The following is a 16628-nucleotide window of genomic DNA, read 5'->3' as shown; positions in this document are numbered from 1 at the left end:
TATCTTTGTCATGTTGCCGAAAAGTTAATTTACCTCAGAGCAGATTCGTTATAGGAAGAATATTCCTGACATGCTCGGTCTAGACACTCCAACATGACATGACTCTAAATCAGTGCTTAGAGATTGGGAAAACACTATGTATTTGAGTAGTATTCCTTAATCACTATGGGGAATAAATTGTGTAATTACGGTAAACTAGGCAGTAGGCTACAATTACATTTTGGTAAATTAGCATGCGCCGAATACAACAGTTGTAGTATACTTTACCGTGAAATGCTTACTTACCAGCCCTGATTGAGCCCTATAGGGAATAACTTACAATCAGTTAATTTAACTAAGGTAGGCAAAACAACCACATATCACAATCATTACTAAAATGGCAAGTACTTCATTCATGTACTTACTCCGTTGTTAAACAGTAGTTACATGGTACACTCTTAGAAAAAGGGTACTTAGGCTGTCCCCATAGGAGAACCCTTTTTGGTTGCAGGTGGAACCCTCTGTGGAAAGAGTTTTACATGGAACCCAAAAGGGTTCTACCTGGAACAAAAACATGTTATTCAAGGGGTTATCCTATTGGGATAGCACAAGAACCCTTTGAGGTTCTAGATAGCACCTTGTTTTCTAAGAGTGTAGTCTCCTTAATTTACTTTGATATTAGAGTATGTCTATGCCGTGAAACCTGCATTACTGCAATATACTCAGCGATTATGTCATACTGTCCTAACTAGCCTTCTAGTGTTTAGAACAGGGGTGTCAAACATACGGCCCAGGGACGGGATACAGCCCGCGGGGTTGTTTGAGGAGAAAACATATACAAATATATATACTTTTAAATTGCTTAACCCAAATCGAAACTGTGTAGAAATGATAATGGGCTTATATTTGCACAGTTTCTTCACTGTCCAACTCGTTAATAATCACTAGACAATCAGGGAGCATTGGAAATTCCCAAAACGATGGATAGAGGACTTTTTTCTGCAAATTTTGACGCCAAGGAAATAAACTCAGCAAAAAAAGGAACGTCCCTTTTTCAGGACCTTGTCTTTCAAAGTTAATTTGTACAAATCCAAATAACTTCACAGATCCTCATTGTAAAGGGTTTAAACACTGTCTCCCATGCTTGTCCAATGAACCATGAACAATTAATGAACATCCACCTGTGGAACGGTCGTTAAGACACTAACAGCTTACAGACAGTAGGAAATTAAGGTCACAGTTATGAAAAATTAGGACACTAAAGAGGTCTTTCTACTGACTCTGAAAAACACCAAAGGAAAGATGCCCAGGGGCCCTGCTCATCTGCGTGAAAGTGCCTTAGGAATGCTGCAAGGAGGCATGAGGACTGCAGATGTGGCCAGGGCAATAAATTACAATGTCCGTACTGTGAGACGCCTAAGAAAGATCCCTGTAGCGCTGTCTTAGGCGTCTCACAGTACGGACATTGCAATTTATTGCCCTGGCCACATCTGCAGTCCTCATGCCTCCTTGCAGCATGTCTAAGGCACGACAGCTGATCGTCCTCACAGTGGCAGACCACGTGTAACAACACCTGCACAGGATCGGTACATTCGAAAATCACACCTATGGGGACAGGTAAAAGATGGCAACAACAACTGCCCGAGTTACACCAGGAACGCACAATCCCTCCATCAGTGCTCAGACTGTCTGCAATAGGGTGAGAGAGGCTGGACTGAGGGCTTGTACCTGTTTTAAGCCAGGTCTTCACCAGACATCACCGGCAACAATGTCGCCTATGGGCACAAACTCACCATTGCTGGACCAGACAGGACTGGCAAAGAGTGCTCTTCACTGATGAGTCATGGTTTTGTCTCACCAGGGGTGATAGTCAGATTCACGTTTATCGTCGAAGGAATGAGCCTTACACCAAGGCCCGTATGCTGGAGCGGGATCGATTTGGAGGTGGAGGGTCCATCATGTTCTGGGGCGGTGTGTCACAGCATCATCGGACTGAGCTTGTTGTCACTGCAGGAAAACTCAACGCTGTGCGTTACAGGGAAGACATCCTCCTCCCTCATGTGGTACCCTTCCCTCAGGCTCATCCTGACCTGACCCAGCCATACTGCTTTTTCTGTGCGTGATTTCCTGCAAGGCAGGAATGTCAGTGTTCTGCCATGGCCAACGAAGAGCATGGATCTCAATCCCATTGAGCACGTCTGAGACCTGTTGGATCAGAGGGTGAGGCCTAGGGCCATTCCCCCCAGAAATGCCCTGGAACTTGCGGGTGCCTTGGTGGAAGAGTGGGGTAACATCTGACAGCAAGAACTGGCAAATATGGTGCAGTCCATGAGGAGGAGATGCACTGCAGTACTTAATGCAGCTGGTGGCCACACCAGATACTGACTGTTACTTTTGATTTTGACCCCCCCCCCCCCTCCCCCTTTCTTCAGGGACACATTATTCCATTTCTGTTAGTCACATGTCTGTGGAACTTGTTCAGTTTATGTCTCAGTTGTTGAATCTTGTTATGTTCATAAGAATATTTACACATGTTAAATATAAACGCAGTTGGCAGTGAGAGAATGTTTTTATTTTTGCTGAGTTTTTAATCAAAATGAGTTCGACACCCCTGGTCTAGAAGATTCACCTCAGCATATAGACGCTTCATCTGCTGTAAAAACAAATAACTTTCAGTCTGAGCCTCTAATGGCTGTTACATGTAGGCCTTTAATATTTCATGACCCACCTAACTTTCCATCAGGGTGTATGTAAGATACAAGGACATGGACTTTCCCATTTTTGGCATTGTGATTAGTCGTGACTTATTGACAGTTATAGAGTCTAGTTGGAAACAACCTGAACATGATTTCATACATCTGATCACAGGATTATAGCCCACAACCTGTCTGTGTGAAGCAGATTTAGCTATGGATCCTTAACGCTCCAAGCATTTCGCTTTTCTGCAGAGCACACAGTGCCCCCTAGTGGTGTATTTTGGACAGTCGAGGATTAATAGGGCTAAAAAGCAGTGATTGGGAAAGTACCCAATTGTCATACTTGAGTAAAAGTAAAGATACATTAATAGAAAATGACTTAATTAAGTAAAAGGGAAAGTCACCCAGAAAAATATGACTTGAGAAAAAGTCTAAAAGTATTTTCGGGTGGCAGGGTAGCCTTTGGACTAGTAACCAAAAGGTTGTAAGTTCAAATCCCTGAGCTGACAAGGTAAACATCTATGATTCTGCCCCTGAACAAGGCAGTTAACCCACTGTTCCTATGCCATCATTGAAAATAAGAATTTGTTCTTAACTGACTTCCCTGGTTAAATAAATTTGGTTTTAAATATACTTAAGTATCAAAAGTAAATATAATTCCATAAATATCAAAAGTCAAATTAAAAGTATAAATAATTTCAAATTGCTTATAAGAACAAAATCAGATGGCACAACAGTGATTTTTAGCCAGGGGCACACTGCAATATGCAGACATCATTTACAAACGAAGCATTTGTGTTTAGAGAGTCCTCCAGATCAGAGGCAGTAGGGATGGGAATTGGACCACTTTCCTGTCCTGCTATGCATTGAAAACGTATTTTTGGATGTCAGGGGAAAATGTATGGAGTAAAAAGTACATTATTTTCTTTAGGAAAGTAGTGAAGTAAAAGTAAAAGTAGTCAAAAATATAAATAGTAAAGTAAAGTACAGATACCTAAAAAACTACTTATATAGTACTTTAAAGTATTTTTTACTTATTTTACTTAAGTACTTTACACCAACGCTAAAAATAATGTCACAGCAATCGCAACACTAATTGATGATGCTTGTTTTTTTGTTTTGATTTACTAAACGTTATGGAGTAAATCTCACAGTATATGTGAAACTTAGTTTATTGTCCATTGTAAATGTTTTCAAATGTTCAAGTTCAAATATCCAAAATAAGGATAGAAATATGTACTTCCTCTCTACATAAGCAACACAAATGATTTTTTTCTGTTACTTAGTTTGGGAAACGCCTTGGCTACGTTGAACATCTAGCGCTGATCTGAGAGGGCTAAACGAGAGGTGAAAGTTAGTTCCTCCAGGCACAACACTATCTATTCTAGGAAAGGGAAGAAATACAAATGTTCTCCATTAACATGTGCGCTATAAATAACTGTTTGAAAACTTGATTTATTTAACATCAATTACATTACTCTGAATTTTCACACAGAGCGTGACGGCGCCCCCTTGTGTACAGCCATAATAGACCGTTATATATTCATGTCTACATCCTCTGGTAAATATAGACAGACTCTACACTACAGAAACACAAATAACAACTATATATCAAACAGGTTCGCTAAAATGTGCAAAGTTGAATGTTGGTATAGTAGAATGAACCCCACAGAGTGTAAAAGTGTGTTGGATACATATAGGTAATTGGTTGGATCTCTTCTGCTTTTCACAGTTTAGACACACACTACACGTTCATTGTGATGTGCATTCATTGACCTTCTCATGGAAGATGGGAGATATTTGTGTCATATCATCTCACCTTTGACCTTTTTTTTTAGGGCTTCAGCTGTCGTTCAGGTTGACAGCAGGGTAGAGTTCAGCAGTGCACACCGTACACTGACTACTTACTGTGACGTATAAGGAGAAGAGCCAGCATCGTTCCAAGTATCAGATATGTTACCAGTCAGCCCTCCTGCCCAGAGAGGCCCCGGGATAGTCGCCAGCCCCCCAACAGATCCCCTCACGTCTTGACTGAACCTTAGACACTACCAGGAACACACACACACACACACACACACACACACACACACACACACACACACACACACACACACACACATGTACTGTACATATACACGCACGCACGCACGTACACACACACACACACACACACACACACACACACACACACACACACACACACACACACACACACACACACACATACACACACACATACAAACACACACACACACACACACACACAAACACACACACACACACACACACACACACAAACACACATGCACAATCCCATTCATTGTAGTGATTAATGACCTCTATTTCCTGTAAAACAAATGACCATTTAGTGATTTGAGAGCATCGTGGCCTCCTCTAGTTAATGATCATTCCCCTAATCAATCTCAGCATTGCCATGAGTCAGAGCCTCATTGCCTCATTGCCTAGGGGGGTTAGTCAAATGGCTTGATTCACTGAGATTGACTAAGCCTTCACACAAGTGCATTGTTGGCACCTTTTCAGAAGTGGAGACAAAAACGTGATTTTATAGATATATTTCCACATTATGAGGTTGGAATAATACTGTGAAGATGTGAACATTATGATAATGCTCTTTTAGTGTAAGAACTATTTGAAAAGACCACCTGAAATTTCAGTCTGTTTTGATGGGATGGAATTTTGATGACATCACCAGGCGGTAAATTAGTTAATAGACCAATAAGAAAGTGAATTCCAAACCTCTCTGCTAATAACAGCTATTTTTCAGTTTTCCCCTCCCCGCTCAGACCTTTAGCAGGAAGTCCTAGCAAAATTCTTGTTAGAAAAATTGCTTTTTGCTAAGAAGCTATTTTTGTTTATTTTTGACCATTTTAATTGAAAACAATGACAGTAATGTACTTAATTGTTACCCAGAAATGATTTAAAATTGAGATAAAAACAGCTGTAATGGACCTTTAATAAAACAAAAGCAAGCTAAAACATTTCATTATTGAATTTTTTATAAATCTTTAATATCAATCTTTGTATTCCTTCAAGGAAATAACAGGTCTTAACCATAAATCATGATTTTATCCAGCTCAATGATCCAATACATGCAATGATCACATCTGCTTACGTAACAGGAGTGATACGGAGTCAAACTGCCATGTCATGAGTCAAACGGTGGCCGTGTAAGTCAAACACCTTGTGTTTTCTCTGCTGTGACTTTAGAGTCTCACATCAAACCTGGGTATGGAATGACATGCCACACACAGTGGGTGGTGGTGGTACATGCAGGCTCTCTCAGCCACTTACTCTGAGGTGAAATTTCCCCTAGGTACAGATCTTCCCCCTCCCCCAACCCTAACATTAACCATTAGTGGGGTAAAGTCGAGGGGTAACTTCACCCTACTCTCACCCACTCACCTTGGGGGTTGGCCAGGAAGATGAGGCACCAGATGCAGGTTACACTGCAGACAGCCAGCACCATGCGATCCTCCACCAGGCAGCTGAACCAAAGCACCAAGGAGAAGCCCAGGATCACCTCCACGCCACACAGGCTGTACATCAGGCTGTTGGCCAGCTCGCTGAAGTGCTGGGTCAGTCACCATGAGAGTGCTGGGTCAGTCACTAGAGAGGGAGGGGAAGACAGGGAAATTACATCACCATTACTTTACTTCTTTGGCTGCGTTTGTAAATTCACTGTGGAGTGTCAGAGTGCACTCTGGGTCGTTCATAAATTCAGAGTGTTGTCAGACTGTCTGTTAGTAAATCGTAAATTCAGAGCGGAGGAGTAGGGTTGATCCAAGCCTTCTGACCTCAGTAAAGTACCCAAGCTAACTGGCTAACGTTGGCTAGCTTGCAAACTACTTTAAGGACCAGGCTATGAGGGGTGGCCAGTCCTCTTCTGGCTGTGCAGGGTGGAGATTATAATAGAACATGGCCAAAATGTTCAAACGTTCATAGATGACCAGCAGGGTCGGATAATAATTATCACAGTGGTTGTAGAGGGTGCAACCTCATGAGTAAATGTCAGTTGGCTTTTCATGGCCGAACATTCAGAGTTCGACAGCAGGTGCGGTGGAGAGAGTCCAAAACAGCAGGTCCGGGACAAGGTACCACGTCAGGTGAACAGGTCAGGGTTCCGTAGGTGCAGGTAGAACAGTTTAAACTGGAGCAACAGCATGACCAGGTGGACTGGAGACAGCAAGGAGTCATCAGGCCAGGTAGTTCTGAGGCATGGTCCTAGGGCTCAGGTCCTCCGAGAGAAAGAGAGAGAGAAGGAGAAAGAGAAAAGGAGAGAGCGAGAGCGAGAGAAAGAGAGAATTAAAGGGAGCATACTTAAATTCACACAGGACACCGGATAAGACAGGAGAAATACTCCCCTAACACATAAACTATTGCAGGATAAATACTGGAGGCTGAGGAAGGAGGGGTCGGGAGACACTGTGGCCCTGTCTGACGATACCCCCAGACAGAGCCAAACAGGCAGGCTATAACCCCAACAACTTTGTCAAAACACAGCCCCCGACACCACTAGAGGGATATCTTCAACCACCAACCTATTACCCTGAGACAAGGCCGAGTATAGCCCACAAAGATCTCCAGAGTGAATTTAGCTAGCCAGAGTGAATTTACAAACGCACCCTTGATGGGAAAGGGCTCTCAGCACCCACTCTATGATCAAGCTGCAAAGTCAAAATTGTATAATTGTCTTATGATAATAAAAAAACGATGTAGTCCTACAGTTTTGCAGCTGCTCTCACCTCCAGCGCTGTCTGGTTGAAGAGTGTGACACACACACACACACACGCACGCACGCGCGCGCACACACGCACGCACGCACGCACGCACGCACGCACACACACACACACACACACACACACACACACACACACACGCAGCCTCGCACACACATACAAGCTGGCACATAACAGATACTTGAGACAGAATCGATACAGGAGACACCTAACATGCACTAATAGACAGTGACATCTCTTCCTACTCAACAGACAAGACGGTGAGAAACTAACAGCACACCTTCTTGGAAATATCTCTATCTGATCGCCCCGTACGTCTCTAGGTCTCTCTTGATCTCTCCCCACAGCCATACCCTCCTCCCCGGAGCTGATAGGTTGTATGTCCCAGTACAGGGCCAGCACCACGAACTGGAGTAGGATCCACATCAGACACATGACGGTTTGGAAGAGGGGGAGGAGAGGGAGGAGAGGAAAAGGGCAGGGAGGGGTGCTGAGATGGTTGAGTAAAACATTTCAGCATTTTAATTTGTGAGGGTGTTGAGGGTGCAGTGTTTTACAAATGTTTCCAAGTGTTTACATTGGTTTTATAAAGTATGTATATATGAGTTATGAATTAGTATGCATATGCAAGTTTAACAACATCATATACTGTAGGCTAGTGTTAATGTACCCACTAACTCTGAACAGGAGATTGAAAATACATGCATAAGAATGGATGTTTGCTGTGTGGGTTAGAATTCGTGAAGCATAGAGCTGTAGTGGGTAAACCTTGGAGGGTTGATTATCTAGGTGGTGGTGATGGTGGTGAAAATGGTGGTGATGATGGTGGTGATGGTGATGGGGTTGATGGGGGTGGTGATGGTGATGGTGATGATAGTGATGGTGGTGGTATGGTAACAGTGTTGATGATGGTGGTGGGGGTGATGGTGATGGTGGTGGTAATGATGATGGTGGTGATGGTGTTGATGACGGTAGTGGTGGTGATAGTGGTGATGGTGGTGATGGGGATGGTGATGGTGATGGTGATGATGGTGATGGTGGTGGTGATGGTGTTGATGATGGTGGTGGTGGTGATGGTTGTGATAGCTTTGGTGATGGTGTTGATGATGGTGGTGGTGGTGATGGTGTTGGTGGTGATAGCTTTGGTGATGGTGTTGATGATGGTGGTGGTGGTGATGGTGATAGTGGTGATGGTGGTGTTGATGATGGTGGTGTTGATGGTGTTGATGATGGTGGTGGTGGGGGGGATGGTGATAGTGGTGATGGTGATGATGGTGGTGATGGTGTTGATGATGGTGGTGGTGGTGATAGTGGTGATGATGGTGATGGTGGTGATAGTTTTGGTGATGGTGGTGGTGATGGTGAGAGTGGTGATAGTGGTGATGATGGTGGTGGTGGTGATGGTGATAGCTTTGGTGATGGTGTTAATGATGGTGGTGGTGGTGATGGTGATAGTGGTGATGGTGGTGTTGATGATGGTGGTGTTGATGGTGTTGATGGTGGTGGGGATGGTGGTGGTGGTGATGGTGATAGTGGTGATGGTGGTGATGGTGATGGTGGTGATAGTTTTGGTGATGGTGTTGATGATGGTGGTGGTGGTGATGGTGATAGTGGTGATGGTCGTGATGGTCGTGATGATGATGATGGTGATGGTGGTGATGGTGGTGATGATGGTGATGGCAGTGATGATGGTGGTGGTGATGGTGATGGTGATGATGGTGGTGGTGATGGTGGTGGCGGTGATGATGGTGGTGGTGGTGATGGTGGTGATGGTGGTGGTGGTGATGGTTGTGATGGTGGTGGTGATGGTGATGAGGGTGATGGTGATGATGGTGATGATGGTGGTGGTGGTGATGGTGGTGATGGTAGTGGCAGTGATGATGGTGGTGTTGATGGTGTTGATGGTGGTGGGGATGGTGGTGGTGGTGATGGTGATAGTGGTGATGGTGGTGATGGTGATGGTGGTGATAGTTTTGGTGATGGTGTTGATGATGGTGGTGGTGGTGATGGTGATAGTGGTGATGGTCGTGATGGTCGTGATGATGATGATGGTGATGGTGGTGATGATGGTGATGGCAGTGATGATGGTGGTGGTGATGGTGATGGTGATGATGGTGGTGGTGATGGTGGTGGCGGTGATGATGGTGGTGGTGGTGATGGTGGTGATGGTGGTGGTGGTGATGGTTGTGATGGTGGTGGTGATGGTGATGAGGGTGATGGTGATGATGGTGATGATGGTGGTGGTGGTGATGGTGGTGATGGTAGTGGCAGTGATGATGGTGGTGGTGGTGATGGTTGTGATGGTGGTGGTGATGGTGGTGGTGGTGATGGTGATGGTGATGATGGTGGTGGTGGTGATGGTGGTGATGGTGGTGGCAGTGATGATGGTGGTGATGGTAGTGGTGATGATGAGGTGATGGTGGTGATAGTTTTGGTGATGGTGTTGATGATGGTGGTGGTGGTGATGGTGATAGTGGTGATGGTCGTGATGGTCGTGATGATGATGATGGTGATGGTGGTGATGATGGTGATGGCAGTGATGATGGTGGTGATCGTATTGGTGATGGTAAACGCTGACCCTGCAAATAGAGACGATACCAAGGTTGTGTTCATTAGGCATCAAAAGGAAGAAAACAGACTTAAAAACAGCAGGTTAGCGTTTTTCATCGTGAATCTTGTTCTGGAGGCACAGACACAAATTTATAAAAACTGATTTTAAATATAAGCCTAACCTTAACAGGCTGAAATTTCAGGTGGTCTTTCCAAACAGTTCTTACACTAAACGGGAATTATAATAATTTTCGCCATTTCACATTTCAAACCTCATAGTGTGGAAATATATATAAACTTATACACAGGAAAATCTATTTTTTTCTGCACTGGGCCTTTACGATAAGATACACTTGTTTTTGTTGTAGCAGATGAAGCCACAGTACTAATAAGAGTATGATGACATATGAGGAATAAAGAGTGACTGACCAACCAGGAGGCCAGCTTGGCGACATGTCATGATGGAGGCGAAAACGGCTGCTCCTTGTGAGGAAGCAAAAGATGGAGGAACCTGCTCCTGCGCCAGTACCTGTGGCATCAACACAGATTAAATAGGTCTGGATTGTGTGACCGAATCATTGGCTATAAAAAATAACAGGACCACACCATCCATCTCTTTCTCTATCAAGCTCTCTCTCTCTCTCTCACACACACACACACACACACACACACACACACACACACACACACACACACACACACACAATTGTAAATAATTGACTTACCGTTCAAATGACAGGGTATAGGCCTACAGTGCAGCAACAGGAAAAACCACTAACACTCCAGAATGTTTATGTCTCACTAGCTACAAGTAGACTGGAGAACAGTAGCCATTTTGAGTATCCCATAAAACGCAGGTTACCTGAGGGAGAAAATATGTCATTTCATCATTAGTTGTATCATCTGACGCTGGCACTAAGCCCTCTTTGAATTGGTCTTAGGAATGAATTGCCTACTGCTGTTGTCATGAGTGCAAAGGGGTGCACTGTCACATGGACTTTATCGCTGCTGTTGGAGGTTTGGTTGATTTATTCATAAAACACCACAAAATCTTAACCTGGTAACAAGTCTGCACATATTATTAAAAGTAAAACAAAAGGCTATCCAAAATATTTCACTTTCCAAGGACTCCAACCCCAAATCCCTGCATTTCTTTACTGTCTTTGCAACATCACATCAGCAGGCTAGCTGAGAGGGTTGAATGGAATCAAATGATTTTCTTTATGACTCCCAAGTTGTTCATGTCTCAGTTCAATAAATCACTTGGTTCTTTGTTTGCGTCCCAAATGGCACCGTATGTGCCCTGGTCAAAAGTAGTGTACTATGTAGGTAATAGGGTACCATTTGGGATGCGGCCTTCATCTGCCATGAGACAGCAGGCTCCTGTCCTCCTGCCTGGAAACAATTATAGGCTGTGAAGCTCACCAACAATCTCAACGACATTGGAGTAGAAGATGATGGTAAACGCAGACAGGCCAGGAACCAGGAAATATGGAGGCACCTCTTTATTGTACACTCTTAGAAAAAAAAGGTGCTATCTAGAACCAAAAATGTTTATTTGGCTGTCCCCATAGGAGAACCCTTTGAAGAACCCCTTTTGGTTCTAGGTAGAACCCTTTTGGTTCCAGGTTGAACCCTTTCCACAGTGGGTTCTACATGGAACCCAGAATAGTTATTCCTGGAAACAGAAAGGGTTCTATCTGAAATCAAAAGGGTTCTCCAATGGGGACAGCTGCAGAACCCATGTGAAACAATTTTTGTCTAAGAGTGTAGGGAGGATGACAACTGAGAGAGAGAGAGAGAGAGAGAGAGAGAGGGATCATTGACTGTGTGAATTAGACGTCTCTCTTACCGAATAACCACATTTGAAAGAGCAACATTTCTTATTATGCATGTTTTAGATTGGAATATGACAAAAGCCTACAAAAACATACAAATAATATGACAGACATGTTTTTATTCACTGTGAGAATATGAAGTGTCAGCAGTTGAAATTAACTTACTATACTCAATGCACTTAACTGAAAAATCAATATAACAGTGAACAGTGGTGGAAAAAAATACCCAATTGTCAAACTTGAGCAAAGATACCTTAATAGTAAAGTGAATGTCCCCCAGTAAAATACTACTTGAGTAAAGATACCTTAATAGAAAAGTGAATGTCCCCCAGTAAAATACTACTTGAGTAAAGATACCTTAATAGAAAAGTGAATGTCCCCCAGTAAAATACTACTTGAGTAAAGATACCTTAATAGAAAATGACTCAAGTAAAAGTGAAAGTCTCCTAGTAAAATACTACTTGAGTAAAGATACCTTAATAGTAAAGTGAATGTCCCCCAGTAAAATACTACTTGAGTAAAGATACCTTAATAGAAAAGTGAATGTCCCCCAGTAAAATACTACTTGAGTAAAGATACCTTAATAGAAAATGACTCAAGTAAAAGTGAAAGTCTCCTAGTAAAATACTACTTGAGTAAAAGTCTAAAAGGATTTGATTTTAAATGTACTTAAGTATTAAAAGTGAATGTAATTGCTAAAATATACTTAAGTATTAAAAGTAAAAGCAAAAGTATCAATAATTTTAAATTCCTTGTATTAAGCAAACCAGATGGTGCCATTTTCTTGTTTTTTTTTATTTCCCAAAAGCCAGGGGTACACTCCAACACTCAGAAATAATTTACAAACGAAGCATGTGTGTTTAGTGAGTCCGCCAGATCAGAGGCAGTAGGGATGACCATGTGTTTTCTTGATAGTGTGAATTGGACCATTTCCTGTCCTGCTAAGCATTCAATATGTAACGAGTACTTTGGGTGTCAGGGAAAATGTATGGAATAAAAAGTACATTATTTTCTTTAGGAATGTAGTGAAGTAAAAATAAAAGCTGTAAAAATATAAATAGTAAAGAAAAGTACAGATACCCCCAAAAACTACTTAAGTCATGCTTTAAAGTATTTTTACTTAAGTACTTTACACCACTGATAGTGAGAAACGTACGATTCTTCTTTTGACGATAATCCATCAAATAAAATGGCTTTTCTGGCTATTGCGTATCCAGTTTTGCCTCCACATGTTGCACCGGTAATATTCAACCTCGTCCAGGAACAAATGTAGCAAATTAGAGGGATGATGACTCCATTAAGCCTTTTGCCCCAGTTAAACATCGGAATTTGGGGAATAGAGTTGCGGAATGGCATCTTCAGGCTATTGCCGACAATAGTCTGATAATGAGTAGGCCTAGGTGGGGCTCTATCCACTTTGTTCCCACAGGTAGTTGTCCCTACAGGTAGTTGTCCCCACAGGTAGTTGTCCCCACAGCTAGGTACTATAGGAGCCTCGGCAGAGCTGGTAAAATAAGACATGCCTAGATGTCAGCATTGGGGTCATTATCCTCCATGAACCCCTATAATCCAATTAGAAAACAGCCCAGATGAGCCGTCATTTATTCAAATACCTCAAGGAAAATGCAGTTTGCTTTCAGCAATTGGCATTTGAGCTCTGCATCTCCATAAAGGTATAGCCAATCTCTTCTTCGGCCATGTTGTGTTAAAAGGTGTAAAACACACAGAACATGATACATGACATGACCAAAAGTAAGTGGATAGAGTAAGTGGATGAACACCTGAACATCTCATTCCAAAATCATGGGCATTAATATGGAGTTGGTCCCCCCTTTGCTGCTATAACAGCCTCCACTCTTCTGGGAAGGCTTTCCACTGGGACTTGCTTCTATTCAACTGCAAGAGCATTTGTATTTGTATTTACTATGGATCCCCATTAGTTCCTGCCAAGGCAGCAGCTACTCTTCTCGGGGTCCAGCAACATTAACACAGTTATACAATTTTAAAAAGGTTACAATACATTCACAACAGATTTCACAACACATTAAGTGTGTGCCTTCAGGCCACTACTCCACATCTACAAATGCTGTATGTTTATTTTATTTATTTTACCTTTATTTATGTGTGTGTATAGTGCGTATGTTATCGTGTGTTTGTGTCTCTTCACAGTCCCTGCTGTTCCATAAGGTGTATTTTTATCAGTTTATAAAATCTGATTCTACTGCTGCATAAGTTACCTGATGTGGAATAGAGTTCCATGTAGTCCTGGCTCTATGTAGTACTGTGCACCTCCCATAGTCTGTTCTGGACCTGGGGACTGTGAAGAGACCTCTGGTGGTATGTCTTGTGAGGTATGCATGGGTGTCCGAGCTGTGTGCCAGTTGTTAAAATATTCAACATGTCAATCAATACCTCTCACAAATACAAGTAGTGATGAAGTCAATCCACTTTGAGCCAGGAGAGATTGACATGTTAGCTCTCTGTGTACATCCAAGGGCCAGCCGGGCTGCCATGTTCTGAGCCAATTGCAAAAGTCCCTCTTTGTGGCACCTAACCACACAACTGAACAGTAGTCCAGGTGCAACAAAAGTAGGACCTGTAGGACCTGCCTTGGTAATAGTGCTGTTAAGAATGCAGAACAGAACTTTATGATGTACAGACTTCTCCCTATCTTAGCTACTGTTGTTTCAATATGTTTTTACAATCCAGGGTTACTCCAAGCAGTTTTGTCACCTCAACTTGCTAAATTTCCACATTATTCATTACACAATTTCATTGAGGTTTAGGGTTTAGTGAATGATGGTATTTCTGCCTGTAATTAAGCCCTTTTGTGGGGAAGAACTCATTCTGATTGACTGTACCTGGCTCCCTAGTTGGTGGGCCTATGCCCTGCCAGGCCTGCCCATGGCTGCATTCCTGCCCAGCCATGTGAAATCCATAGATTAGGGCCTATTTAATTTTTTTAATTGTCTGATTTCCTTATATGAACTGTAACTCAGTAAAATCTTTGAAATTGTTGCATGTTGCGTTTATATTTTTGTTCAGTAGTTCACATAAGAATCAAATATACAGTGCATTCATAATTATTCAGATCCCTTGACACAGTACTTAGTTGAATCACCTTTGCAGCGATTACAGCCTCAAGTCTTCTTGGGTATGACGCTACAAGCTTGGCACACCTGTATTTGGGAAGCTTCTCCCATTCTTCTCTGCAGATCCTCTCAAGCTCTGTCATTTTGGATGTTGAGCATTGCTGCACAGCTATTTTCAGGTCTTTCCAGAGATGTTTGATCGGGTTCAAGTCTGGGCTATGACTGGGCCACTCAAGGACATTCAGAGCCTTGTATCAAAGCCACTCTTGCGTTGTCTTGGCTGTGTGCTTAGGGTCATTGTCCTGTGGAAGGGGAACCTTCGTCCCAGTCTGAGGTCCTGAGCACTCTGGAGCAGGTTTTCATCAAGGATCTCTCTGTACTTTGCTCCGTTCATCTTTGCCTCGATCCTGACTAGCCTCCCAGTCCCAGCCGCTGAAAAACATCCCCACAGCATGATTCTGCCACCACCATGCTTCACCGTAGGGATGGTGCCAGGTTTCCTCCAGAAGTGACACTTGGCATTCAGGCCAAAGAGTTCAATCTTGGTTTCATCAGACCAGAGAATCTTGTTTCTCGTGGTCTGAGAGTCCTTTAGGTGCCTTTTGGCAAACTCCAAGTGGGCTGCCATGTGCTTTTTACTGAGGAGTGGCTTCCGTCTGGCCACTCTACCATAAAGGCCTGATTGGTGGAGTGCTGCAGAAATGGGAGAACCTTCCAGAAGGACAACCATCTCCACAGAGGATCTCGAGAGTTCTATCAGAGTGACTATTGGGTTCTTGGTCACCTACCAGACCAAGGTCCTTCTCCCCTGATTGCTCAGTGTGTCCGGGCGGCCAGCTGTAGGAAGTTTTGGTGGTTGCAAACCTCTTCCATTTATGAATGATGGAGGCCACTGTGGACCTTCAATGCTGCAAAGCAAAATTGGAATTGGTACCCTTCCCCAATTCTGTGCCTCGACACAATCCTGTTTGTAGAAACATTTCAAGGATGATCAATGGAAACAGGATGCACCTGAGCTCAATTTCGAGCCTCGTAGCAAAGGGTCTGAATACTTATGTAAATAAACTATATCTGTTTTTTATTTTTAGTACATTTGAAAAAAATTCTAAAAACCTGTTTTTGCTTTGTCATTATGTGGTATCGTGGGTAGATTGCTGAGGAGTTTTTTTTATTTAATCAATTTTAGAATAAAGCTGTAATGTAACAAAATGTGGAAAGCGTCAAGGGGTCTGAATACTTTCCAAAGGCCCTTTATCATAAGATGAATAAATTGCACACACAGGCGGCTGGCGGCACCTTAATTGGGGCGGACAGGTTCAAACTAATGCCTGGAATGGAATAAATGGTTGTGTTTGATACCATTCCATTCACTTCATTCTACCCATTAACATGAGCCTGTCCGCCCCTCAGCAGCCTCCTGTGATTTCACATGATGGTCAAACATATTGTAATATACTGTAAATCCTCCATCACAGAAAATATAGAGCTTACTCCTCCATCATGCTCAGACTCAGGTTACTAATGGACATAGGCCTAACTACTGTAGGCTAATGCGTTATTGAGTTGCCTTTCCCCATTCACAAGCTGGTGTGGGCCAGATGCCCCGGGGGTGTTAAACAATTACGTCATTGAGTTAATATCTCCACATGTCCATATGTTTTCCTTTTACATAATCAACATTGCATGAATAATACAAGTTGTTTTGGTATAGTAAAA

Source organism: Oncorhynchus mykiss, chromosome 28, assembly GCF_013265735.2.
Source record: "Oncorhynchus mykiss isolate Arlee chromosome 28, USDA_OmykA_1.1, whole genome shotgun sequence".
Lineage (NCBI taxonomy): Eukaryota > Metazoa > Chordata > Actinopteri > Salmoniformes > Salmonidae > Oncorhynchus > Oncorhynchus mykiss.
This window is presented reverse-complemented; position numbering follows the sequence as displayed.